Here is a 27,603-nt window from a genome sequence, read left to right as displayed (position 1 = left end):
TCCTCCCTTCCTTCCCTCTTTCCCTCCTTCCTTCTTTCCCTCTTTCTCTCTTTCTTTCTTCTTTATGTACAGAAAACTCGATAGTGTACATTTTACTCAGTTTGGTAGCAAGTTCTTCAGCCTTTGCCTTTTCAAGCTTGGCAACACAAGCCACAGACTTGGGACCCAGGACTTTGCCTCCCCAGTGACAGTGGACCTCATCATATCAGTCATTGTAATTGGTCTGGATAGCTTCCACCAGTTTAACCAAAGCTCCTTTGTCTTCTGAGTTAACCTGTGTGAAGGCGATCATAGTGCAGGTCTTCCTGTGGACTACATGTGTCAGTCTTGCCTTCCTCTGGATAATGCAGTAAGGAAAACCCGTTTTGTGATACAGGGCAGGCAGAAAGACAACCAGCTTGATGGGATCCACATCGTCTGCAGTCACTACCAGGTGATTATGCTCCTTTCATTTTAAGGGCAAAACTTAGAGGTTGCACACATGACTTCTACTCACCCATTGGTCAGAATCCAGTCACATACTCTGCTCACTTTCAGAAAGACTGGGAAATGGGGTCTTAAGCAGAGGGGCCACAGAAAGTGAGAACAGATAACAGAGGGACTTTTCTCTGTCACAGAAGCATTCAGGCTCTCTGCTGTGTATAATATTGCCCTTTTCTACCAAGAGCTAAAGGCGCTTTAGAGAGTGAGGAAAGAAACCAGAATGCTGCAGAGGTCTGGCCTAGGGAGGGCTGAGCATTTCATGAGTATATACCATAGACCAGTAATAAAGAGAGGTTAATGAATGTGGCAAAAGGCTGGATTAGACAAAATAAGAAAGATTGGTTCACCACACAGATTCTTAGCTCAAAAACTGCTTTTAAATTTTACAAACATCCAATAGGGATAGTATCTAACCTTAGAATCATCTTTTCTTTAGTCCATATTTTGCTGAAGACCATCTCATGAAAGTGATCCATCTCCACAGAACATAAACGGATAGGTACTACTCTAATTATTTAACTGCAGTCCTTTGTTTCTGCTGGGGTCCAGGCCTTATTTCTGCTTTTTCCAATATTTGCATTCAGAACTGCTTACCTGATCCCTCTGTACCTGTTCTGCTTCACATACTCAGAAGCTCTGCTTTATTTTCTGACCAACTCATCCTCACCCTTCTCATCTCCATCCCACTCCCTCCTCCATCACCTCCTTGGAATTCTTAAAATTTCCTGGACCAAGAAATTTTTTTATGCCCTTGTGTGAATTTGGTCAGTGGCTATTGGCCCTCTCTCTCAGGCCATTGCTCCTGTTCACTTTTGCCCACGCTCCTTAAGGTAGAACTCAGAAATACAGATGTGGGCTTCTAATGCAAAATATATATATATACACTTTATATACATATTTTATAAATATTTATACACATGCTTTATGTATAAAGCATATATAGAAAGTCTATATATAAATATACAGTATATATATAAAATATATATGTATTGTATACACACACACACACACACACACACACATACTTATTAGGCCAGTTCTGTACCTGAAAAAGTGAGCAAGCAATTGGAGCAGGAGGGGAGCTGACAAACTTCATGTTTTGAGAAAACAAAACAATAGTTTGATTAATTGAAGTTCTCACTCTTTCTGTTACTGCAGCATCAAATCAATAAGCAGTCGTCATTTATTGAAACATAATAATAGGATTTGAAAGGAATAAAAAATTATAAAATAAGGTCTCTAGAATTCAGGAAGTTGTGGTCTAGATAAGGAGAAAAAGAATAAAAAGCTGTCATACTGATTCTTGAGATCCCACAACAAAGAAGCCAGCTTCCCTGATCATCCTCTAACAAAGCCCACCAAAAGACAAGCCCTGCCCCCGCCATTGTGCTTTCAATCAATATTTTAGTACCTTACTTGTAAATACCAACAATCACAAGCCATTCAAAGACGATTTCTAACATCAAAGAAAGAACCCAAGGTAAATAGGTAGAACAAACATATAGAAATTGTGAAGAACACAGAAGGAAATGTCAAAAACCCTTTAAAAGGTAAGAGTATATTGCTTTCCTAAAACAAGAATATAATGTTATGAAAAGAAACAATCAGAACACTATCAAAGGTTCTTGAAAAGTAAATCGTGAGCCTAATTTTTCTGAAACTGAATAGAAGGGTTGTATGATATAAATCAAATAAGTTTTCCAAAACATAGATCAGAAAAGAGAAAAACTTAAAAAACAGGAGAAAAAAGAAACCTAACACCATAAGTCAGACAGAGAGAAAAGAGAAAAATGGAAGAAAGCAAATTATCTAAGAAATAGTTCAAGAAAAATTCCCCCAAACAAGCCCTAGCAAATGCCCAACAAAATGAAAGAAAAAAAAAAAAAAAAAGGAGAGACATACAAAGACATGTTATCACAACATTTCCCACCACTAGGTTAAAATCTTCCAAAAAAGTTAAATAAATAAGTCACTTCTAAATTAGCAGGAATCGGAATGTCAGCAAGTTTTACAATGGCAACACTGGTAGTTAAAAGACTGTAGAGTATATACGATATTTTTTTTCTTTATTTTGAGATGGGCTTTCTGTATGTTACCCAAGCTGGCCTTGAACTCCTGGGCTCAAGTGATCCTCCTGCTTCAGCCTCCTGTGTAGCTGGGATTATAGGCATGTGCCACCATGCCAGTCTTGATCAATTGATTTTTAACAAGGAGATGAAGAACATTCAATGATAAAATGATGTATTTTCAATAAATTGTGCTGAGAAAACTAGATGTTCACATACAAAGCAATGAATTTGGACCCTTACTTTATAACATATGCAAAAATTAACACAAAATGGATAAAAGACCTAAATGTAAGAGTTAAAGCTAAAAAGCTCTTAGAAGAAAACAGGGAATAATTTCTGACATTGGATTTGGCAAGATTTCATGAATATGACACCAAAAGCAAAGGCAACAAAAGAAAAAAATAGATAAATTAATCAAATTAAAGACTTTTGTGCATCAAACATCACTATCAACAGAATGAGAACCCACAGAATGGGAGAAAATGTTTGTAGATCATATATCTGATATGGGATTGATGTCTAGAATAAAGAACTTCTACAACAAAACAATAACAAAAACAACTCAATTTAAAAATGGGCAATGGACTTGAATAGATATTTTTCCAAAGAAGATACAAACATGGCCAATAAGTACATGAAAGAATGATCAGAATCACTTTTCTCCAGGGAAATGCAAATCAAAACCACAATGAGGTACCTCTTTGGATTTATTAGAATGGCTATATAAAAACAGAAAATAACAAATGTCAATGAGGATGTGGAGAAATTGGAACCTTAGTACACTGAGGGTAGAAATGTAAAATGGCACAGCCACTGTGGAAGTTCTTCAAAAAGTTAAACATAAAATTACCATCTGATTCAGCAATTCCACTTCTAGGTATATCCCCAAAATAATGAAAAGCAAGGACTCAAACAGATGTTTGTGTTCTAGTATTCATAGCAGCATTATTTACAATAGCCAAAATGGGAAAGCAATCCAAGTGCCCATTGATGAATGAATGAATAAACAAAATGTGGTATATACATACAATAAAATATTGTTGTTTTAGGAATGAAATTCTAATACATACTACAACACGTATGATCCTTGAAAACATTATGTCAAGTGAAATAAGTCAGGCACCAAGAGATAAGTATTATACGATTCCATGTATGTGAGGTTATCGGGGGAACCCGCCCCCAATATTTCAACATAGGTTCTTTCTATTTTCCATGAGTGTCAGCCAGCTGAGAAATAAACAGAAAGACTACAAAGAGAGGAGTTTTACAGCTGGGCCACCAGGGGTGATATCGCATATCGGTAGGACTATGATGTCCACCTGAGCCTCAAACCAGCAAGTTTTTTATTAAGGGTTTCAAAGGGGAGGGGATGAATCTTAGGAAAAAAACAACAGAGAAAATAAAGGAAGAAATTTTTTATTATTTATTTATTTATTTATTTATTTATTTATTTATTTATTTATATTATTTTTTTGAGATGGAGTCTTGCTCTGTCGCCCAAGCTGGAGTGCAGTGGCGCAATCTCGGCTCATTGCAAGCTCCAGTTCCTGGGTTCACACCATTCTCCTACCTCAGCGTCCTGAGTAGCTGGGACTACAGGTGCCTGCCACCGCGCCCAGCTAATTTTTTGTATTTTTTAGTAGAGATGGGGTTTCACCATGTTAGCCAGGATGGTCTTGATCTCCTGACCTCGTGATCCACCCACCTTGGCTTCCCAAAGTGCTGGGATTACAGGCGTGAGCCACTGCGTCCAGCCTAGAAAATCTTTAAAGAAGCAATATATTTAAAATTTCCAAAGGTAAAGAAAGATAATTTTTTTGTTTTTTGAGATGGAGTTTCACTCTTATCCCCCTCGCTGGAGTGCAATGGCATGATCTTGACTCACTGCAATCTCCGTCTTCTGGGTTCAAATGATTCTCCTGCCTCAGCCTCCCAAGTAGCTGGGATTACAGGTGCCCATCACCATACCTGGCTAATTTTTATATTTTTAGTAGAGACAAGGTTTCACAATGTTGGCCAGGCTGGTCTTGAACTCCTGACCTCAAGTGATCCAGCTGCCTTGGCCTCCTAAAGTGCTAGGATTACAGGTGTGAGCCACCATGCCCAGCCAAAAGATATAATTTTTTAGAGGGAAAGTGCCCACAGAGCATCAACATAACTAACGAAAACAATAAAAATCCTCATGCTTCAACCCTTTTATATGAAGTTTCAAGACACCAAAGACAAAAGAGAGATATTAAAGCTTTCGGAGAAAATAAAACAAATCACCTGGAAAAGAGTAAGAATTGGTTTGCCATCAAGTTTCTCCAGCAACATTAGATGTTCAAATATTTGTCTTCAAAATAGTTTTTAACCTAGAGTTCTATATACAGCACATTATCAGGCAAGTGTGAGGGGAGAAAAAAGTATTTTCAAAGGAACAAAAATCTTTCCCTACGAAATTACTTGGTGATAAACACAACAAATAAAAGGTAAACTGAGACAGACATGACATGGAATCCAGAGGACCCAACTTAGGAAAGCAAAGAGGAGAATTCTCAGATATCGGCTGTGAAGCTAGCATAAGTAGGATCAAGGACTCCAAGAGGAGTCCCGGTCCCTGGAAAAGATACTATAGAGAAGATAAAATGCGTTAAAGATTGAAAACACTTGAAGATAGGATAAATTGTAAGAAAATGAAACAAAAAATTATCAACTCCAGGAAAAACAGAAAGTTATCCAAGAAAAACATAGATCAAGTACTAAGCAAACGAAAACATCTTGAGATTTTTAAGCAACTGATGCAACCTAAAAGAGAATAGCCATTTGACCTTGAAGCTAAGAACATTCTATTTTATTTAGCCTGTGGATGTTTCCACTGGACTCTCAGAAAAGAGTGTAATCCCAGCCCTCAGCATAGCATGGAACATGATTTTTACCTTTTAGAGCCAACTATGGACTCAATACAGAAGACTTGATTGTTGTGGCAGAAGCAAATGTAAATGTTAACTATTTCAACACAATGTAAAAGTAGAAAGATTTGCCTAGAATGTGGGATGAAATAAGCAGAGAGAAAAAAAAAATAACATAAAATATGAAGAAGATGGCCGGGTGCAGTGGCTCACACCTGTAATCTCGGCATTTTGGGAGGCCCAGATGGGCAGATCACCTGAGGTCAGGAGCTCGAGACCAGCCTGGCCAACATGGAGAAACTCCGTCTCTACTAAAAATACAAAAATTAGCTGGGCGTCATGGCAGGTGCCTGTAATCCCAGCTACTCGGGAGGCTGAGGCAGGCAGAATTGCTTGAATCTGGGAGGCGGAGGTTGCAGTGAGCCAAGATCATGCCACTGTACTCCAGCCTGGGTGACAAAGTGAGACTCCATCTCAAAAAAAAAAAAAAAAAAAAAAAAAACAAGAGAGAAAGGCTGCCCTTTGCAAATAGGTGTTGAATGGCCAAAAAGGAGGAGTATAGCAATTGTAAACAAAAAACTGACCACCCCATCTCAAGAACCCAGTTCTGTTTCTCTCAAACCAATCCACACTCTGCCTTCTCCTTTGATTGAGGCACTAGCTCCATTCCTCTTCGTTTGGTGTCTTTAAAATAGCCTACTTTCCCAATAATTTAGCCCTGATCCATTTTCCTGAAACTTACCCACCCAAATTGTTTGGGTCTCCTAGTAGGAAGTAATCCTGCTCCACCCTTCTCATCCTCAAACAACACACATCAGCACCTTCCTCACCACCACAGTTTCCTTTCTTCTGCGGAGGATAAAGGAAAATGCCACACAAGATTTGGGTTCCTTCTTCAGGGGATATCACAGTGCCCATTAACCCCTTCTCCCTTAATCTCTGTTGGCAGCTGGGTCGTTTATCTGCGAGGTTAGCCTATGGCTTCTGTGGTGCCTGCCTGTCATTTCCACACTCTACCTTCCAAAAGCTGCATGAATTTTCTTCCTTGCTTTCTTCCTCCTGTATTAAGAGTAGCTCCAACTCCACTTTCCCACAGGCAGATCGTCTGTCTGCTCAATTATCCTTTTCCTGCTCCTGCTCCCTCCTGGGCCTGAATTTCCCTCCTCTTTCTCCCACTGGTTGTCCCATTGCTGGCTTCTCTTCCTGCCTGGATCTTAAGCATAGACCCAACGAAAAGATGTAAATAGCATTCAGGCAAAGAGAAGAACTGTCAAAAGGCAAGACATGATTAATTGCCAGATGTATCGTGCAGACAATAATTGCCATAGGAGGTCAGGGAAGACACATTGCGAGCATGCTAATGAACCATTTCTTCTTCTCACCAGCAACTCTCATACTTATCTGTTGTCTCTTTAATCATTACATTGGTTCTCAAAGTGTGGTCCCTGGACCGGCAGCATTGGCTTCTCCTTGTTAGAAACGCAAATGCTTGGGTCCCACCCCAGATCTGCTGGGAAGTAAGCTCTAGAGTAAGGTCCAGTAGTCTGCTTTAACAAGCTCTCCAGGTCATTCTAATAAATCCTTAAGTTTGAAAGCTGTTGTCTAAATGTGCAAAACCCAGTCCAAACTCTTATTGCAAATAGTAGTCTGAGTTAAAAAAGAAAAAAGTTGCAATGATTTCTGTGAGCTAAAAGAGGTAATAAATTATTTAATACTCCACAGCTTAGGGATCTGTATCTCATATCTGCCACAAAACCTACCACTTTCCAGAGGCCTCAAGATATCCATCTCCCTTTCTTTCCTCATACTTTCAGAAGGGAATTTCTTTTTTCTAGCTCTAAATGTTTGAAGACAAAAATCAAACGACCGTGTCATATCTTTAAAGACAATCAAGATCAGAGATCGAGCTAGGATTTCACCTCCTCACAGAAACTTCCTATTATTTAACTCTTCGTGGAGAATATCAACAGTCAGAAGCAATTAGAGGCAGCTTAGCCCAGCAGGTACTGGTGCTGAGGGCTTTACATGGATTTGTACTTAATCTCCGTTACAACCCTATCAGGTAGGTAGTGGTATCCTTCATCATTCACAGGAAGAAACAGACTCAATAGTTGAGCAGTTTTCCCTCAAGGTCACATAGCTTGGAAGTGGCATATTGAAGATCAACTTGATTCCAAAGCTAATGGACTCAACTTATAAACTGAGAGTTTGTTATCCATTTAGTTACATGTTGCTATTTAGTTACAGGTTGCTACAAGGAACTGTTGACTCCTTCTAATATATATAGAGCTTGCTCTCTCTTCAAATAGCTTTTAGGCAAATCAAGAGCAGGCGGGGCACAGTGGCTCACGCCTGTAATCCCAGCACTTTGGGAGGCCGAGGTGGGTGGATCACCTGAGGTTAGGAATTCGAGAACAGCCTGGCCAACATGGTGAAACACTGTCTCTACTAAAAATACAAAAATTAGCCAGGTGTTGTGGCAGGTGCGGGCAATTCCAGCTACTCGGGAGGCTAAAGCAGGAGAATCACTTGAACCCAGGAGGCAGAGGTTGCAGTGAGCCAAGATCGTGCCACTGCACTTCAGCCTAGGTGACAGAGCAAGACTCCATCTCAAAAACAAACAAACAAACAAAAAAACAAAAAAGAAAGAAAAAGAGCAAAGCACACATCACTCTCCAGTTTTGGTTCTCCCTATCCCCATAGTACTTGTGCTTTCCAGTAAATATTTGAAGAATGAGTATATGGAGGAGGTGGGACAGTATTCCCTCCACCACCCTTCCGCTATGCCATGGGATTGGAGAGGTATTATTGAGGGTCAACTGTGCTTCCTGAGGTAATCAATGAGTAGCAAGACTCTGGTGGAGCCCTAGGCCTTCTGTAGTTGTCCAGCACTATTACAGAGTCAGGTTCACTGTTTCCCTACTGCTTACTCCTCTAACGTTCTGTGTATTTGGATTGGGTGTTCCCAAGGGAAGAACAGAAGATGCATTTATTCACCTATCACAGCTCACCCTGGTACCCTAATTCCTTGATCCTGTCCTATGTCCATATTTCCTTCACAGCCATCCTAGTTAAGCAAGTAACTGCTATGGAGAATGTAAAAGAGCATTTTTGGATGTTACTGGATCTAGTGACTGGGTTGGAGATCTGTATTAGGGTTTTCCAGAGAAAAAGAACTGAGATAGAAAGAGATGCGTTATGAGGAGTTGGCTAACATGATTATGGTGACTGCCAAGTCCAAAATCTGCAGGGTGGGCCAGCAGGCTGGAGACTCAGGAGAGATCAATTCTAGTTCCAGTCCAAAGGCAGATATCTTTTGAACCAGAAAGAACTGATGCTGCAGATGAACTCTGAAGGCAGTCTGCTGAAGAATTCTCTCTTACTTGGGGGAAGCCGGTCTTTTTTGTTGTTATTCATGCCTTCAACTGATTGGATAAGGTCCATTCACACCCTGGAGGGCAACCTGCTTTACTCAAAGTCCGCTGATTTAAATGTTAGCATCATTCAAAACACCCTTATTTAAACACCCAGAATAATGTTTGAACAAATATCTGGGCACTCCATGTCCCTGCCAAGCTGACACATGAAATTAACCATCACAGGAACATCCAGGATCAATCTGGAATAAGAACGTCAGTCTGAAAAGTAAGATCAATAGTTGCCTTATCCTGAAAGGCTGTGTTTGTCTTGTTCATCAACTTTTTCTCATTGTCTAGTAGGGGCCATAGTATAAAACAAGTGAGAAATGAATACTGGTTGAAGGAATGAAATAAATATTGGTCCAAAATGATCAAAACCTTTTTGACATCTAAGATCTCAGAAGTGCTTTCATTGCTGCTGCTTTTATTGAATCAGACCCTGTCTAAGGAACAGTCAGTTTCTGGGCCTGAAATTCACTCTCTCTCTTTAAGCTCCAGGAAAAGCTAGAGAAATAGATGGTAAATTCCAAATGGTTGGTTTTGGGTTTCTCTTGGCAAATTGAGGCAAGATATTTTTCCATCCTTCTATTTCTCTGTGACCAATTTAGTGCCATGATCCACAGTTGGCTTCACTTGTTAATTCAAAGAAGATACGTAAACACATCACACCACACACAGCAGTTACCTGGTCCACCTGTTGGAGAATTTACCTTCAGAGAGGTATTGATAAATTGATAGATAGACTAGTTTCTCCTCCTGGGTCAAACTGCCATAGTATTTGATAACCAGTTAGCCTCCAAGTCACAGGAAGCTGATTCTTAGCGCCCCATTGCTCAAAGCAGTTAATTTCAGAAAATGGTGCATAAGAATCACCTGGGAAGCCTGTTAAAGCTACAGACTTTTGGGCCCCACCAGCAGAGACCCAGCAAACCTGAAATGAATCTGCATTTTTAGCATGCAGCCCCAGGAGATGCTGGCATATGAGATGTAGGGTACACACACCAGTGCGCACATGCACAGGTACACACACATTTGACTTACATAAGGGAGAACACTAGCTCACTTAAGAACCAACTCAGTTCATGAAGAAAATGTTAACACACGCTGGGAAACTTGCTATTACCTGATACTATTTGTTCTACTTTATTGTTAATGTCACTAATAGTAATATCTTTCCTTTCAAAAGACTTTGCTATTTCAGAAGCACTACTATTAAGTTGGTGCAAAAGTAATTGCAGTTTTTGCCATTACTTTCCATAGTAAAACCACAATTACTTTTGCACCAACCTAATACTTGCATATCATCTTTCCTGATCCTCCCAGGTAGCCATTATGAGGTAGGCAGAGAGAGGTATAATCTCCCAACTGGGGTGGTGAGAAACGGAGGGATTAAGGTAGTGCTGTACTGCTCAGCTAATAAGTGGCTGAATGATGACAAATTACTTGAGAACAGCAATATTATTTTTGTGTGGTCCCAAGAGTAGATATTAGCCAAACTCTGGAACTTCCTTTTGTCATGCCAATCCCCTATTAACTCCAATCAGGATGGCACCAGGTTCAAGAGGCCAAAGAAGAGACCCAGAGCCAGCAAACGAGACATGGGGCTTTACTTGGGGCTTAATACAGGGGAGATTGTCCAGGGGCAGCGGGTTGGATGAGAGAACTGCATGGCCCAGGGGTGGTGGGCTGGGCAGGAAAACTGCAACAACCTGCAAACAACCTGCAGTTTATACAGCATTTTCACTCAACACCCTCCCCTTAATGACCTCCATGTGGCAACCTTCATATAACCCAAAACTCAGGGCCTTCATCCCCTGTACAACCCATGGGACATGGGATGGGATGGGGGTTTAGTTGTTCCTCATAGACAAGGAAAGAATCTCCAGGTTGGTCACTCCCAGATTCCCTAGCGCAACACATATTCAGGTCCATCTGCTTAGGATATGCTTAAGTTATTGCTGTCACGTGCCTTTACCATACACCTTTTCAGGCCCAAATTTAGCTTCATTTGTGCCATGCAGGTGCTACCTGTTTCCAGTGCCTTCAAAAGGAGAGCACAAAATATTTTCTTGGAAAATCAATAGAGACAATTCCCCTCCCATCCTAGTCTGAACCCTGGCTCTGTACTTTGCCCGTTTCTAAGCCTCTGTTGGTTTCAGTCAGGATTGTTCCCATCCTTTTCTATGCTTGTGCTTGCTCTTTAAGCCTTTAACCCTGGGTCTGTGTGAGCCTCTGCCAATACTCGGGTATCATTTCTCCAACTCCATATGACACTTTCGTTTTGTTACTCCAAGCCTCTGAGGCTGCCCCTCAAAACTTCTCTCCAGAATTCAGCTTTGCCTCTAGCTTGAAGGCCACTTTTGTCCCACCCAGATGGCAGAGAGCATTCTCTAGAAAAACTGAAAATTCTCTTAATGGGAAATAACACTTTTTATTAGCAGAGAACACAGCTGTCCCATCTTTTGCTGTCATACATAGAGGCTCTTACATGCCTCTTTGCCTGGGAAAGTCCTATTTTATGCCTAGTGCTCAAGTGTGATTATTAATAGCTCCCTCTTTCACTCTTGGAAGTGTCTGAGATTGGACGATAAATTAGATGACCAGCCTACTCATTTGACATCTCTCCCTAGAAACTCAGCTTCTATGTTTTAGAATAACTGATGGCATTTGGTGCCTCTCAACACTGGTTTAGGCAGCAGAATTATCCAGGGAGCCCGTTAAAAATAGATTTAAAGTCCCTGTCACTCCCCTCCCCCCAAAAAATTACAACAGCAGCATTTTTGGAGTAGAACTAAAGAATCTGCGTTTCGAGAAAGTTCCCAAGTGACTCTCATTGTGTTCCTCTACAGACCCAAATTTGGGACCTGCTCCTCACTTGCATTTCTGCTCTACCCCTCCATAGCTGTGTGACCTTGGCAGATTACTGAATTGCTCTACATCTATTTCCATTGGTGAGCATAGGCAAACTGCTGTAAAAAGCACCCTGAGAATCTTGGTGGCTTAACACAATATAGATTTATTTCTCAGTCATATCACAAAACAGTGCAGGCTGGAAGGGTGTTCCATCTCAGATGGATATGCAGGTCCAGACTCCTTCCATCGGGCTCCATGCTCTCCTCAGAGTTCTCTACTGGATTCTCTAAGTCAAGCTGGAAAAGAGAGAGCATGAGCATGGAGGATTGTGCGGAAGTTTTTATGAGTCAGGCCTAGAATGGTATGCATTACACCCAGCCATAGTCCACTGGACAAAATTCAGTGACATGGTTGCCCACAACCACAAGGGAGGACAGAAAATTGTCATCCGGTTATATGCTTAGGAAAAAAATGAGTGATCAAATAAACAATTATTCGATCTCTGCCATAGACCCCCAATCTGGTCCTCAAATATTTGTGTAACCTTCCTCTCATAGGCAATCCAAAGGAGACAACCCCAAAGTCCCCCAAAGCCCCACCCAGTCTCTGCACCCAGGTTAAGTCTAGGATCTCCAAGGGCTGCATAGTCCCCTCCATCAAGTCTAGATGTGACCTCTTCTAGTTTAGAGATCTGTCACTTTGGATTCAAAAACCAATTTACCTGCTTCCGACTCCCCCTCCCCCATATAAACCCAATATACTATGATGGGTTAGGGGCAGGGTGTTCTCAATAGAAACTCTCATTTAGAAAGGGATAGAAGAGAGATGTAGCAACACTGGCCCTCAGCTAGACAGTCAGTAAGAAGGCTCCCTACCCTGGGGTAGAAGAAGTACTTTAGTTACACCCCAATTCTGCACCCTGGGAAGAATACCTTTGTCCTTCATTCTCCTGGGCCCCTGGTTTGGCCCTTTGTGGTGTTATTTCTACTCAATAATTTCTTTGTCCGTGTCTGAAGTCTGGAGAGCTGGAGTATATGTACTCATGGAATTTACGTGCTTGGAGCTTTTATAGGCGTGAGGCAAATCTGGAAGTCTAGGTGTTGATTTGCACTTTGGAAAGTCCAGGCTCATGATTTCCTTGGCAATACAATGCTTTCAAACACTTCCTAGACTTCCAGTGTACTTTGTACCAGTCAGTTCCACGAGCCAGTAGCCACACCCAAAGTTCTTTCCTAGATGTACTCCTCAAACCTGGTTTCTTCCTTTCCTTCTTCACCTCTATGTTTTATTCTCTCTCTCTCTCCTTAATGGTGGCCAACTTGAAGTTGTCCAAAACAAGATGAAGGAAGGACACACACCTAAACTGACATTTTTGTCAAAGGGCTAAGTCACTCTGTTCAGTTGAGGAATGTTACTAGATCTTTGTCACTCAAGGTCTGTATGCGTTTTACATTTTAGGATCAAGAAGCAGTTAATTCTTTCACATCTGATGTCCAAAATTTCTGGACTCCTTCTACACTCTTCCACTGTGGCTCATAAACCGGCCAGTTTGTTTAGCTTTTCTTTTTTTCTTTTTTCTATTTTGGATAGTACTTCGTCAAGGAGAGCTAATAATAGTCATACTCTCACTAACACTCTGTTATTTTCCAACTATTTCCCCTGGAGCTACAGTTTCAGTGCACATGTAAACTCTGTGCAGATTAAGTGAGGTGACAGTTTTGCCAAATGTTTCACCACTGCATAATGTAAGCTGCCATCTTTCCAGCCTTTGATGTCAGTTTTCTTGGTGCCCATTACTCAACTGCTAAGCCAATGTCACATGTTTTGGAGTTTTGTTTTGAAAGACCCCCGTGCTTTAAGGCATCGATATAAGTGTGCTATCTAATATAACAACCAGAATAAATATTTATTATTTGCTTATATTGCCAGGGTGTGTTCTATTTCACACATTCATCCTGGGACTCAAGCTTCTTCACTCTAAGTTTTCCGTGGAGTTCCCAGGCCTTGGAATTTTCTACTGGAGTCTTTGCCTTCATTCAGTAGGTAAGGAAAGAGATATAGGTTGGAGGATTGGGTGAGGGTTTTTTATGGGCCAATGGAATACACCACTTATGCCCACATTCCCCTAGCCTTATCTAACTGCAAGACAGCCTGGGTTGTGAAATTTGTCTGTATCCCAGGGAGAAAAGAGAAGTGGTTTGAGAAATAACTGATAATGAAGCAGTCTTTGCATACTTTATCTGTGAAATGGGAAAAATAATAATATCTACCTCACTGGATGTTGTGTGAAGTACATGAAGTAACTAATGTATGTAAAAAACTTAGTCCAGCATCAGGCTCACAGTAAATACACAATATATATTCTTATTTTTAATTATTATCATGCACATTTTCAATGCTGGCTGAAATTAACCATTCTGCATAAGACGTTTCTATATAACTTGAAATTGTTGAGCTCTCAACTACTCAAGTGCTCCATTATGAAAGGAAACCTACCAAAGGTGAATTCCTGCCTCAGAGATAGGGCTATTCTAGGGAGTTCACAAGTCACAGACATTAAACTCTTTCAACAGAGAGAGTCACACCAGTGAGAAGAACCCACAGAAAGTCATTCTACAGGAAGAGCCAGGATAGCAGGCTTCACTGTGGTCCAGAGTAAGAGGATAGATGTCAGTAGAAAAGGTACACACTGCTGAAATTCTGAGCTAGAAATTCCACTCAGAGAAGAGATTAATCTTGAGCCCCCAGCTGTATGCCCAGAATATGTGTAGAGGGCATGAGAGAACAGGCACACCACCATTGCTATGTACAAAGAGCCTGGGACCTGGACCATTCATTTGTTATATATTTGGAAGACAATGGTTTGTCTCCCTAGATCCATCCATGAAAGGCTATTTTGTCCATTAGTTAGTTAATTTAGAAGGATTCAAACAGATGTAATGATAAGAGTTGATAGCCCTGGCTTTCCATTTAGTTCTTCTACCAGCGAACTGTGGGGCATTTAAAAAAACAATCATTTTAACCTTCAGATTCTAAGCTTATACCTACTAAATGAAATAATGCCATGGTGGATTTGTATTGTGTCAATTTAGCTAAATCAGAACTATGTTTCCCAGAATTTCTTTCTCCTCACAGTTCTAGGTTAGCTTGGCCATAAGAGACATTCTGTGTACAATTTGCAAGGCAGAAGTGAAGCCGAAGCCATATTCATCTCAGGCTCAGATTTGGTGCAAGGCACCAGGCGCTGTTGTAGCTCATGCACTTTGTGACAGCTAATCTGATGGCTCACCTTGATGGTATAGTGCGGCAGCCACTGTAGCTCCTGTAGCCACTGTAGCTCCTGCCGAATCTTCCTTCAGCCTCTCCAGCAACTGAGTCATGTGCTTGTTTAACTTTGTGATGGAAGGCCCTAGTTTCTCCTGCAGATCATGCATCATCAAAGATGAAAGCTTAGAAGGAGGGTAAGACCCATGCAGGTGCCAGTCTGTCCTTGGGGTTCCAGCTTATCCTTAAGGGTTTCAGGTTGTCTTTGTTCTTCTCCACTTCATGTCTTGCTTTTATTCTTGTATTAGCTATCTGTTGCTGGACAACAAAGGACCCCAGATAAGAAGCTTGAGACAACAAAATTTATAATTTCACATGGTTTCTTAGGGCCAGAAATCTGAGAGAGGCTTAGTGGGTGATTACGGCTCAAGGTCTCTCATGAGGTCTTGGTCAAATTCTTGGACAGGGCTGCGGATTTACTTGGGCCTTGAGAACCCACTTCCAAGCTCCCCCAGCGTTTGCTAGCTGGCTTGTGTTCCTTGCTGGCTGTTGGTCAGAGATTTCGGTTCCCTGTCACGTGGGTCTCTCCACAGCATACTACAATGAGTCAGGTGGCTTCTCCCAGAATGAGTGATCTGAGAGAGAGAGAGAGCAAAAGAGAGTGACCAAAACAGAAGCCACAATTTATCTTATAACCCAATCTCAGAAGTGACATGCCATCACTTCTGCTGTATCTGTTGGTCACACAGATTATTACTGGTACCATGTGAGAGGGGATTACACAAAGGTGTAAATACCAGGAAGCAGGAATCACTGGGGCCATCATAGAGGCTGACAGTCACAGTTTCCTAACGCTTGCCCTACTCACTTCAGGACCCAGCACCAGATGCAAAACAAAACAAAACAAAACAGAAATAAACAAAAAACAGTCACACATACATTGTTTAACCAGATCCTACAACTGCATAAGGCTAAATCCATAAAAATTTCTTATTCTGTATGGCTTCTAGTGGTCCTGCCTCTCTGACTTAATACAAGTATCAAGTATCTCTGACTTAATACAAGTATCCCTAACTGATACAAGTATCTACTTCACAAGATTCTTGTGAAAATGAATTAATAGGCTGGGCACAGTGGCTCACACCTGTAATCCCAGCACTTTGAGAGGCCAAGGCAGACAGATAGATCACTTGAGGTCAGGAGTTCGAGAACAGCCTGTTCAACATGATGAAACCCCATCTTTACAAAAAAAAAAAAAAAAAGAAAGAAAGAAAGAAAAATTAGCTGGGTATGGTGGTGGGCACCTGTAATCCCAGCTACTCAGGAGGCTGAGGTAGGAGAATTGCTTGAACCCAGGAGGTGGAGGTTGCAGTGAGCTGAGATCGTGCCACTGCATCCCAGCCTGGGCAACAGAGCGAGACTCAGTCTCAAAAAAAAAAAAAAAAAAAAAGAAAGAAAGAAAGAAAAAAAGAGAAAGAAAGAAAGAAAGAGAAAGAAAGAAAGAAAGAAAGAAAATGTGTTAATAATGTATATTCTTATATTCCAGAAATATAAATTGTTACTTTTATTAGACTCTAGCCACCATGTATAACCATATCTATGGAAAAATACATCAAAGTTTCCAACTTGGGATGCTAGGAACACATGTCCTCCCCTTCCTATTAAAGGATCTATTTCCCAAAATCTTTGGCTGAGAGTGGAGGAAACTTAGGGCCAGAATTTCATGTGATATGAGTTATGGGGTCCATGGCTTCTTTCAGTAGAATGCACAGAAATACTTCCTTGGCCAGGCTGATTCCTGGGCACCTGCTTGATTTTCTTTTATTTTCACCAACTGAAAAACTGGACATGAGAACCCTAGAAGCTCAGAGCCTGGAGAGATCTGTGATGATCTCATTCCACTCTGGTTTCCCTGTTCATGAGTCTCAGGCTAGCCAGGGGGCAGACCGTCTCTGATGATAGTGCTCAATAGAGAAAACAGTACAGCACTTCCTCAAAAAATTAAACGCAGGACTACCATGTTATCCAGGCACTTCTGGGTATTTATCGGAGAGAACTGAAAGCAGGATCTCGAAGGGACATTAGCACTCCCATGTTCATTGCAGCACTATTATTACACTTAAAAATTTGTAACCACCCTTTTGTTTGAAAAAATCTATTAAATAATAGAGAATATGAATGAATCTACCTCATTCACCCAAAAATAACACTGTAATAATAAAATTTAATATTTTCTGAGTACTTACTAAGTCCTACTCCCTATGCTAAATGCTTTACATATATTAACTACACTTTATAACAATCCGATTAAATAGTTACTGTTCTTGACTTTATTTTACAGCTAAGAAATCTGAGACTTAGCCAAAGTCACTTAGCTAAACTGCTAGGGCCTGTGTCAAGCCTGGCTGTTGGCTCCCTCAGAGCTCTGTTCTAACCATGTACATTACTGCCTCATAGTGGAATGCCTGAGGAATGTGAAACAACCCCCACCCAGGCCAGGAGAAGAAACTGTCTTCTATTGACCAATGCACAGTGCAATCCCAGGGACCAGTCCTTCCCAATAACCACACTCAACTAGTCCACTCTGGTTCACTTCTCTACCTTTTTGGCTGTAATCACTGAGGATCACGCCTTAACTACCTCAGTGTCTAAAAGGCTGTGATCCAGAACCTCACCCATTCACCTATATAAACATGCCATTGTTTTTCAGGAAATCCTTTGACCTTCAGGTTATTACTAGGTGAGGATCTCTCTCTCTCTCTCTCTCTCTCTCTCTCTCTCTCACACACACACACACACACACACACACACACACACCCCTGCAGTGTTTTTTTCTGACCTTTTTGTCATCGTAATTACTCATCTTCAATTCTTAATACAACTTGGTATCCTCCAGCAATCTCTGAGAAGTTGCTGTTGTTTTATTTTATAACCCCTCCTCAAAAATCTTTATTTAGACTTTGAACCTCATACTACTTTCTTCTTTTTAAAAACATTCTTGATTAATTTATTAAAATTATCATTTGCAATACATCTTCAAAGCATTTCCTTTTCAACAGGAAACTTTACTAAGCAAACATTAAATAAAAGAAATTATTATATGAAGAATAAATTGATGTATGTATCCAGATTTCTGCCATGTATAGTCATTAATGTCTGGAAAAGCTTAAATACATTGATAATTCTCTCTCCACCTGGGATCAACTAAAACCCAGTGACACCTTCAACTTCCTGGTTGACAAAAATCACCCCATCCTAAGAGGGCAACCTTCTCCACTCTCTTCATCAGCGGTGAACTCTTCTTCCTACTCTTCCCCACAAGATTGCTGACTGCCATTGTTATTGGGCCTCTCCAAAATTTCCCTTTTCATTGTACGGCAATACATTGTTGATAGACAGGATCTGAGGAACTTTAAGTTAATGGGATCGACAGTTTAAAGAAGGCCTTGCTTGGGTCTTAAACTTAGAAGACCAAGACTCCACTGTTTTCAGTCTGTGGATAGAATCCTTTTTCTGTAGTTTCCTCATCAACACTGGGACTTATCCAGTTAGATTTATATCTATGTAATCCATGGTACGTTTTGAATCTTTTGTTTTCTTTTTCTACAGACTGGGTCCACAAGTGAGCTTTTATAGGAAGAGGAGCCGTCTCTTCAGGAATGAGATGAATCTGTTTCATTCATGATCCCAGGAGCAAAGGTGGGACAAGGTGCCAAAACAGGAGTTGGTGGAGGTGATCTGGAAAGACACAACAGCATTATAAAGAGCAGATTTATTGTGAAGCAAATCAAACTTGAGTTTCAGGGCCTCTCACTTGCTTTGGTTGCTTCCAAGTTTCTGAGAGGGACCCTAGCATTTTTTATTTGTCCACTTGTGACATTTTTCTCCAAGATTAACCCCCTCTCAAATGTTGTAAGATTTAGCCCTCCAAATCTGTATGCACTCTTAGGTACTGCACTCCACACTAAAAAGAAAAAGAAACCCCTTGGAAAGGGAGGTAGTTCCCTTGCATAATCAGAACTGGACTCAGAATATGTGATCAGAGCCCTGGATGAATGAGGTGGGAGGGAGGGCAGGAGATGCCATCCTGGGAAATCAACAGCCTGGCATGGGATGTCCCCCACATAGGTGATAGCTATGACAGAGGACACACTTATAAAGGAGCACCTTATTAAGGCCTTTTATGTGGAGGAGAGTTCCAAGCTGACCTGAGGCAGGAAAAAAGGAGCAGGAGAGCAGGAGCTCTGGCAGTCAGGAGAGAGCCCTGTGGGCCCAGTGGTCATCTTTTAATTCAAAGTCATCTTGTTTCATGGAGTTTCAAAATTTCCAGTAGGTGCCCAGGTGGAGGAGGCTGCATGGCTGGTGCTCTGCCCCCCAATTTCCACCTGAAAAGCATAGCTCATATCTGTCCTGTATATTGGCATTCTGAATAAAATTTACGTATGGGAAGAAAACAATTTCATTTCTTTAAAACTCCAAATAAAGCAACGATGTCAGGGTAATACTTCCAAGAGACTGGGAAACACAGAGGCATATTGCAGAACTCAGGTCTATTGATGCAATTTCCTATTCATCAAATCTTTCTCTAACATTAAAAGTCCTTCAAGGAAAATCCTTGATTGTTCTGTGGAGTGTATTTTTTCAGATTTTTGGCTCTAGCCAGTGTGAAAACCTACAGAATATAACTAGGGAATGCTTTTGCAAATACATTATACACAATTGATAAAAATGTGTGGCAATAAGGAAGAAGATGATATTAAGAGAATCCAAAATCAAGATCACGGGCACATTTTCTACACACATCCTCCATTTTCTTCTCCCCAACATACCTGAAGAAGAATTTGAGCCACTTGTTTTCCATTTTCCTTCTTGCCTGTAATCTCCACAGATTTGCAACACTGACAATTGACAATTCTACAGCAATCACTGCAAGGTTATCCTACTGTAATAATATTTCTTTTAAACGACTGCCAGTAAGTTATTATTTGAGTCTCTGTCAAAGGGACTGGGATTTTTTTTCCAACCTGTTTCTAGCCATGCTTCATTTTGTTTGCCTTCTAGTCTCTGGAAACAATTCCTAAGAAACAAACAATAGAACACACTGAGAAGTAATGAGGAAAATATGTTAATACAAATGTGAATGCATCTTAGAAGTCAAAGTCTATAATTAAATATAGCGCGCTGGTAAAGGTTTAGTTTTTTCAGCAGTTTGGAAAGACATTTGCTAGTAACACAGATGTGCCAAAAGGTTTCTCAAGTAAATCTTGACTTCAGTCGACAAAGCCTGACATTTCCTCCAGCTTTTCTGACACTAGTAAGACACTGGTTTCATAGTACATGCGTGAAGGTGGAAGGGTGAAATAAGCTAGCAGATGGCTAATGACTGTGCAGGATAAAAGTAGGGAATAGTCCACAGAGGATAGGACTTTTCCCAAGGCAGTGGTTCTCAAACCTGGGGTGGCATTTGGAAAGTACAGATTCCTGGCCAGGTTCTGACTCAGAAAGTTTGGTAGATTGCCCAGAAACCTGTATACCTTTAAAGTCCCCAGGTACTTTTGATATACAAACAGTTTTGGTGAATTACAGCCCAAAAACTCCTACTACAATTACAACTGTTGGCCCAGCACTTACGTCAGTAGAGCTCATGGGAGCCAAGATGGAATAAGACGTGAAGGGTGCATTAACCTTGTGTTCTGCAAAGGAGGTCCTTCAAGGTTAGGGTGGAAGCACATGGCCACTGTGTCCATTTCTTGCATAAATAGTGGAATTTATCCTGCAGGCTGCCAATTTGGCACCCATTTGGAGCATTAAATTCACTTAGCAAGTCAGAAAGGGAAGCTTTTAAAATAACACCATTTTTAGTTAGGGTACATTTCAATTGACGGTGCCCATAGCTCTTTATTGTAAACAGCTGTGGTTGCTCAAACACTAACCACAGCACATAACTACACCTGGTATTTTCAGTATCAAGGATCTAAAAGTTCTTTTGAAAATCAATCAATCGACCGTCCTTAGGAAAAGCCAGCTATAGTCAGAGTCACAGATAAACCACTGGAGTTAATCAGACATGGGTTTGAACACAGGTTCAACCTCTTGTTGGCCATGACCATGGACACAACCCCTTAGTCCCTGTGCTTCGGTGCTCTGCCCTGTGAAGTGGAGGTAACAATAGTACTTACCATACAGGGTTATCATGAATTATAGTAGCATATGGCAAAAGATAAAATTACAACAAATTTAGTTGAAAGATCTCAACTGGCTTTATATGCAATTCTAGAATCAGGTGACACTTCATTCCATAAACTAGAAAAAGTGTTCCAATGAGCTGAACAAAAGAGGTTGGCTTACAAACATAGAAGGACTGAGGAAAGCAGAAACAAAGAACTAAAAGTGGATTGGTCATTTCAAAGTGACTTTCCATGTAAGGTGGGCACAGGGCGACAGGACAACAAAGAGATGATGACTGGCTGGTTAACCTCAGGTTTCTTCAGGTTAAAACAGGAGGAACTTCCTTATGCTGATTGAAGATGGAAACTGGCCTGTTTGGGAAACTGGCTGTTATCTCTTTCCTGGTTTCTCCCAAGGTCAGATGACAACTTAGTTTAGGTTTGGTGACATGAGACTTTAGCATGAGTGACTCCATTTCCACTTTTAGGATGGTTCATGTTGAGGGATAGTGCAGGAGCTTAGTCCGAAACAATGGCCTTCTATACTTTTTATTTAACAGATAATACAAGTAGAGCTCCTAGGTCACTGCCCGGCACATAGTAAGCAATCAAAAGTGACAGCTATTAGAATAAAATAATAATGATCATTATTATATTTGACACAAAGCCACATGGTAATGATAGCTATGGTGGGGCCAATGGAGATTGTTCTTACAACCCACCAAATCCACCTCTGAGGATGTTTTTGTTTGTTTGTCTGAAAAAAATTTTATCTCTCCCTTATTTATTTTTAATTTTGGGGGGGTACATACTAGGTGTTTACATTTATGGGGTACACGAGATGTTTTGATACAGGCATGCAATGTGTAATCATCACATCATGGAGAATGGGGCATCCATCTCCTCAAGCGTTTATCCTTTATGTTACAAACAATCCAGTTATACTCTTTTAGTTATTTTTAAATGTACAATTAAATTATTATTGATTATAGTCACCCTGTTGTGTTATCAAATACCAGGTCATATTCATTCTTTCTACTTTTTTGGTACCCATTAACCTTTCCCACCCCTCAACACCCCCACTCTGCTTCGCAGCTTCTGATAACCATCCTTCTACTCTCTAGATCCATGAGTTCAATTGTTTTGATTTTTAGATGCCACAAATAAGTGAGAACATGTGAGGCTTGTCTTTCTGTGCCTGGCTTATTTCATTCAACATAATGATCTCCAGTTCCACCCATGCTGCTGTAAATGACAGGATCTCATTCTTTTTTGAGGCTGAATAGAGCTCCATTGTGTATATATATATCACATTTTATTTATCCATTCATCTGTTGACAGACACTTAGGTTGTTTTCAAATTTTGGCTATTGTAATCAGTGCTGCAACAAACATAGGAGTCCAGATATCTCTCTAATACACTGATTTCCTTTCTTTTGGGTATATACCCAGTAGTGGGATTGCTGGATCATATGATAGCTCTATTTTTAGTTTTTTCACCCCTCTGAGGATTTAAGAAGTAATTAGACATGGTGCTCTTCAGCGTTAAGTTTATTTAAGACAGTTTGTGAAATAACTTAGGGCAGAGAGGGAGCCATCAGCTCTCCCTCAGCATAATAAAGCTGATGGAAGTATTTCACAAGAAAGATAATCAAAGCTACAACAATAGGAGGAATAATAACTTCCCCTGCAGACTAAAAGGAGGGAAGTTGGGAAAGAAATTGATCTTCATGGTGGTGTTTGATTTGCAATACGTTCAAGGAAACTAGCCAGTCTAGAGAAGAAGTCCACTAGTTTCCACCTCTCCATTCATGGGTCAGATCATAGGGGACAGGCAGACATAGGGATAGTGCCCCACCATGCCACCATTAACATTCGGTGATAAAGATCAAGAAATGTATGAGACCTGAGAGAAGACCTGGAATTTACTTTCCATAAGGAGGACATCCTGAGGGCAGGTGGGGAGGAGTGAAAGGGCAAGGACCTTTAGAGGTAGGAGGTAAATAGAGATTTTAGTAACAAGAGAAATCTGCAAGATACCCTCAAATTGCCTGGGAAACATGAAGGTAAAGTAGGCCTAGGCAGATGAGACCTGGTACCTTCTGTGATCCAGAGGGGCCACAGAAATAACCCGGGGGAAATGCCAATTCTTCCTCCATCCTCTTTCCCACTCTATGCAACTTTGGACCTTAGAGACCTTCTCTATGCAACTCTGGACCACTTAAAGACCTTCATTAAAAAGGCCTTGCATCTTATTGAGGTCCAGTGTGGGGTTACCCCAGGGAAAGTCAGGTGTTAGCTGTCACTGTTCCATGGGAGAACCCCTATGGTGGACCACGGGGCAGCAAAAAGTGATCATGCATAGCCTGTCATCTGGCACTGCACCTTTCCCCCTACTGTAGGACTGCCCTGACCCCTCCAAAGGGATAGCTAGAGACACACCCTTTTGGACCAAAAAGGGAGAGGCTTCCTTACATTAGGAGTTACTTGGTAGTTTTTTGATAGATGATACAGGACCTAAAGGCAGCACAACCTATGTTACAGGCAAAGCCTTTCCAAAATTCAAGTAACTAAACCTCTGAACACATTACCAAAGATATTTGTGAATTTTCCATTTATGGAAACTTTCAAATACAGTTGTCCCTTGGTATCCATGGGGAATTAGTTCCAGGAATCCTGCATATTCCAAAATCCATAACACTCAAGTCCCTGAAGAAAAGTGGTATATTATTTGCACATAACCTACACACATCCTCCTGTGTGTTTTAAATCATCCCTAGATTACTTATAAGACCTAATACAATGTACATGCTATGTGAATAGTTGTTTTACTATATTGTTTAGGGAATAATGACAAGGAAAAAACTCTGTATGCAGTCAGTACAAACCAAACATAACCGTCCATTTTTTTTTTTTTTCCAACCACAGGAGGTTGAATCCAGGGATGTAGAACACATGGATACAGAGGGCCATCATCCTGCATAGTTTACATTTTAGTCTTGCCTAACCTAGAATTTATACCCTTTGACCCCTCAGATGTCCATAGCTTCAGCTCTTTGTGCTTATGGATTACTAGCAGAAAAAAAAATCATGCAGAAAGTGACAATGTCCAAAGCCAATTCATTATCTCCTTTTATCCTCAAAATTGTGTTACGAGCAAATGAAGCAATTGAGATTCACAGAATTTAACTTGACCCAGGTCACAAAGCTTCCACTGAGTGTTAGACCCACACCCAAAGCTCCTGCCCCTAATATCACACCCATTCACTTTGCCAGGGAGGCAAAGGAGGAGTCAGCAGAGGCCCAAAGTCACTTCATCTTTTCGACATGCTTCCGGGAGATAGGAACACAGAACACAGATGCAGCCCAGACCACCGGTCTGTGTGGTTTTAACATATTTGAATTAAAATTTAAAAATTCACTTATTAAATAGGTTTTCTGTTTTCTTTGATACAGCGTCTCGCTCTGTTGCCCAGGCTGGTGTGCAGTGGTGCTGTCATAGCTCACTCTAGCCCCAAACTCCTGGGCTTAAGCGATCCTCCCACCTCAGCCTCCCAAGTAGCTGGGACTACAGGTGTGCATCACCATGCCCAGCTAATTTTTAAAGCATTTTTCTTTTGTAGATATGGTGTCTCACTATGTTGTCCAGCCTGGTCTCAAACTCCTAGGCTCAAACAATCCTCCCACCTCAGCTTCCCCAAGTGCTGGAATTACAGGCATGAGCTGCCGTGCCTGGCCATAGATAATTTTTTACAAAACTTTTTTGTTTTGTTTCTTCACTCAAATAATTATTGGCCACTTTATTTACCTCAGTATTCCCTGACTCCCATGAAGAGTATCATCCTAGATGTTGCAATCCAGGGTAGAGGTGGTTGTTTCACAGACGGATGGCTGGAGATTGGGATTTTGAACAGGAACGTGGGAATTCGGTCAGTAAGGAAGAGTTTATTTCAGTGGAGATGCGCTGCCCCAGGACAAAGGTGTGATTGGACAGGTAGAACGAGCTTGTGTTATGGTCAAACATAGCATTCAAGCTTTGATCTTCAAGATAGCTTGAAAGGTAGTGTGGGCACCATGCAGATCAGCAAACAAAGGGGATCCTACACAGAAGACTGGGCGGGCTTCAGCCACTGAAGTAGACAGAAATCGTGTTGCTGCCACTCTAACACAAGACCCAAGCCAATGACCCCGAGATCTGCTTGGTTAAAACATCTTTTAAAGTAAGAGCTGCATATGACATCCGTTCTAGTTCCCCAGCATCAGATCAGGACGGGTTCTTCCCTTGCTACCAGTACCCAGTGGTACTGACATGTTCTACAAATGTATAGGGATCTCTGCTGGGGTGTGTGTGTGTGTGTGTGTTTGTGTGTGTGTGTGTGTGTGTGTGTGATACAGAGACAAAGACAGAGAGAAAAGAAGAAATGGCCTCTCATGGGGGCCCTCAATTTCTGCAGTTCCTCCAATCCCACAGCCTCAGAACCACAGAGAATCCTTAGGTTCAGTCCTTGACTCCTTGGTCTTTGTAAATGTCTTGTGCACCTTGAAATGCTCAGCCATTTCGCTTGTAAGAAACAGAAATAGAAAACTGGTGGAGAGGAATGAGAAATAAGGTTTGAAAGGTAAGATTTGGGCCAAATTATGGACACCCAGGATGACAGGCCAAGGGGCTGTTTGAAGAAACATTGATTTTTCTTTTAGAAATACATTTTGGAAACCATTAGGGATGTTTAGTTTCTTGTAAACCAAAGATATATGCGGCTAACTGCCCGTCAGCCAAAGATTTTGATATCATTTAAACATTATCTTTGTACATTTGCCACAATTTATGCAAAGAATGCATTCCCCAAAGATCGTGTTAAGTCACATGTTGTAAACAAATCATATTTTAAATGCACTCAGGGACTTTTCTATTTAAAGAACCCCTTATTAAACATTTTATCTACTGAATACACACACACGTATATAGTGTATTAATATGTGTGTCTGTGAGAGTGTGGGTATGTGTGTAAATAGTAAATTTGTCTTGGCTTAAAATTGGATACAGCTGTGGTTTACTCACTCACTAAATTTACCATTTACTAAACTCTTGCTTTGCTGTCCTCTCCAAGGGTTTAATGCCGAAGACAGTAAAAACTACTGCCCTAAATATGTACTAGATTTTCAGACAGGAAGACACCAGTTTATTGTCATCTACTTCATGCCCACATAAGCTACTGTCAGCAAGTTACCTGATGTGTAAAATGTCTAGTGAAAGTGTGTTTTATTTTTAAGGGTATAAGAGGGAGGAGAGAAAGAACTGCCTGGATGTTCTCTGGAGGTCTGTGTGGAATATTGTTTGTCTGCTTTGAAGGACTCAGTGAGCAATGACCTGCCTGTTCAAGGCAATGACCTGCTGGTGGGAGGAAAAGATTGCTAAACCCAGCTCAGAGGACCTCCACAGATCACAGAACTGTTTTACTTCTAGACCTTTCTGAATTACTCAGCTAAACCAGACAAAAATGGATCTCTTGTTTTAATTACCCAGCTCATTGCTCCAGTTTCCCATTTTGCTTTGTCAGCAATAACCTTTCCCATATACATACAAGCACCGCCCACATTCGCATGCAAGAGCCATCTGTTTCTTCTGCATCTGGCACAGCTGGCCCTTCTACACATATTTTTCTGGTCATCTTGAACCTGAACAAGTCCTTTAACTGTTCGAGCTCAAGGCTCTTTCCCACAAGACTTTCTATTCTGGAATAACTTTTCCCAGAGCACAGATTAGCACTTTGCTAGGAAGATAAAAATGCTGCCAGAGCAGAAGTGAGGCCACGGCCCATCCCACCTGTGCTGATTCTGCACGTTCACAAGCTCCAGGCTCATTTCCACCACTTCCCTCTCCATGCATATTCATTGTCCATCACAAACTATGAACTGCAGGGGGAAAGATGTTTTACTGGTAATAATTGTGCAACTGGAGACTGTTTACCAACCCTGAAACAAATTAATGCCAAATCCAAGGTTATGTTGATGTGATGTTTAAAAAATGCATTTAATTCAGTCCAATGACTAAAAAATTCCATTGATTAACTAAAATTCTGTCTCCAGGGTTGACTGTTTTTTTCACAAAATTGACTGGCTCTTTAGTGCCTTATTGACACTTCCCGTGAGTACTTTATCCTCAGAGTGAGGATTTACTCCTCCTTCCCAAACCAAACATGAGACCTTGAAGAGTTCAGGAAAACTGAGGAAAGAACATCAAGATCTATGGAAAGAGTAATTGGGGAGGGAGGTAATTTAAAAGAATGCTTAATTTTTGATGTTTTTATTTTTTGCAAATTTGTGTTTGGAATCAGAGAGTTTAAGAATATGAGGCCAGGTGCGGTGGCTCATGCCTGTAATCCCAGCACTTTGGGAGGCCAAGGTGGGCGGATCATAAGGCCAGAAGTTCAAGACCAGCCTGACCAACATGGTGAAA

The sequence above is a fragment of the Macaca nemestrina genome, chromosome 1, assembly GCF_043159975.1.
Source record: "Macaca nemestrina isolate mMacNem1 chromosome 1, mMacNem.hap1, whole genome shotgun sequence".
NCBI lineage: Eukaryota > Metazoa > Chordata > Mammalia > Primates > Cercopithecidae > Macaca > Macaca nemestrina.
The sequence above is the reverse complement of the archived record's forward strand: the minus strand, read 5'-3'. Positions refer to the sequence as shown.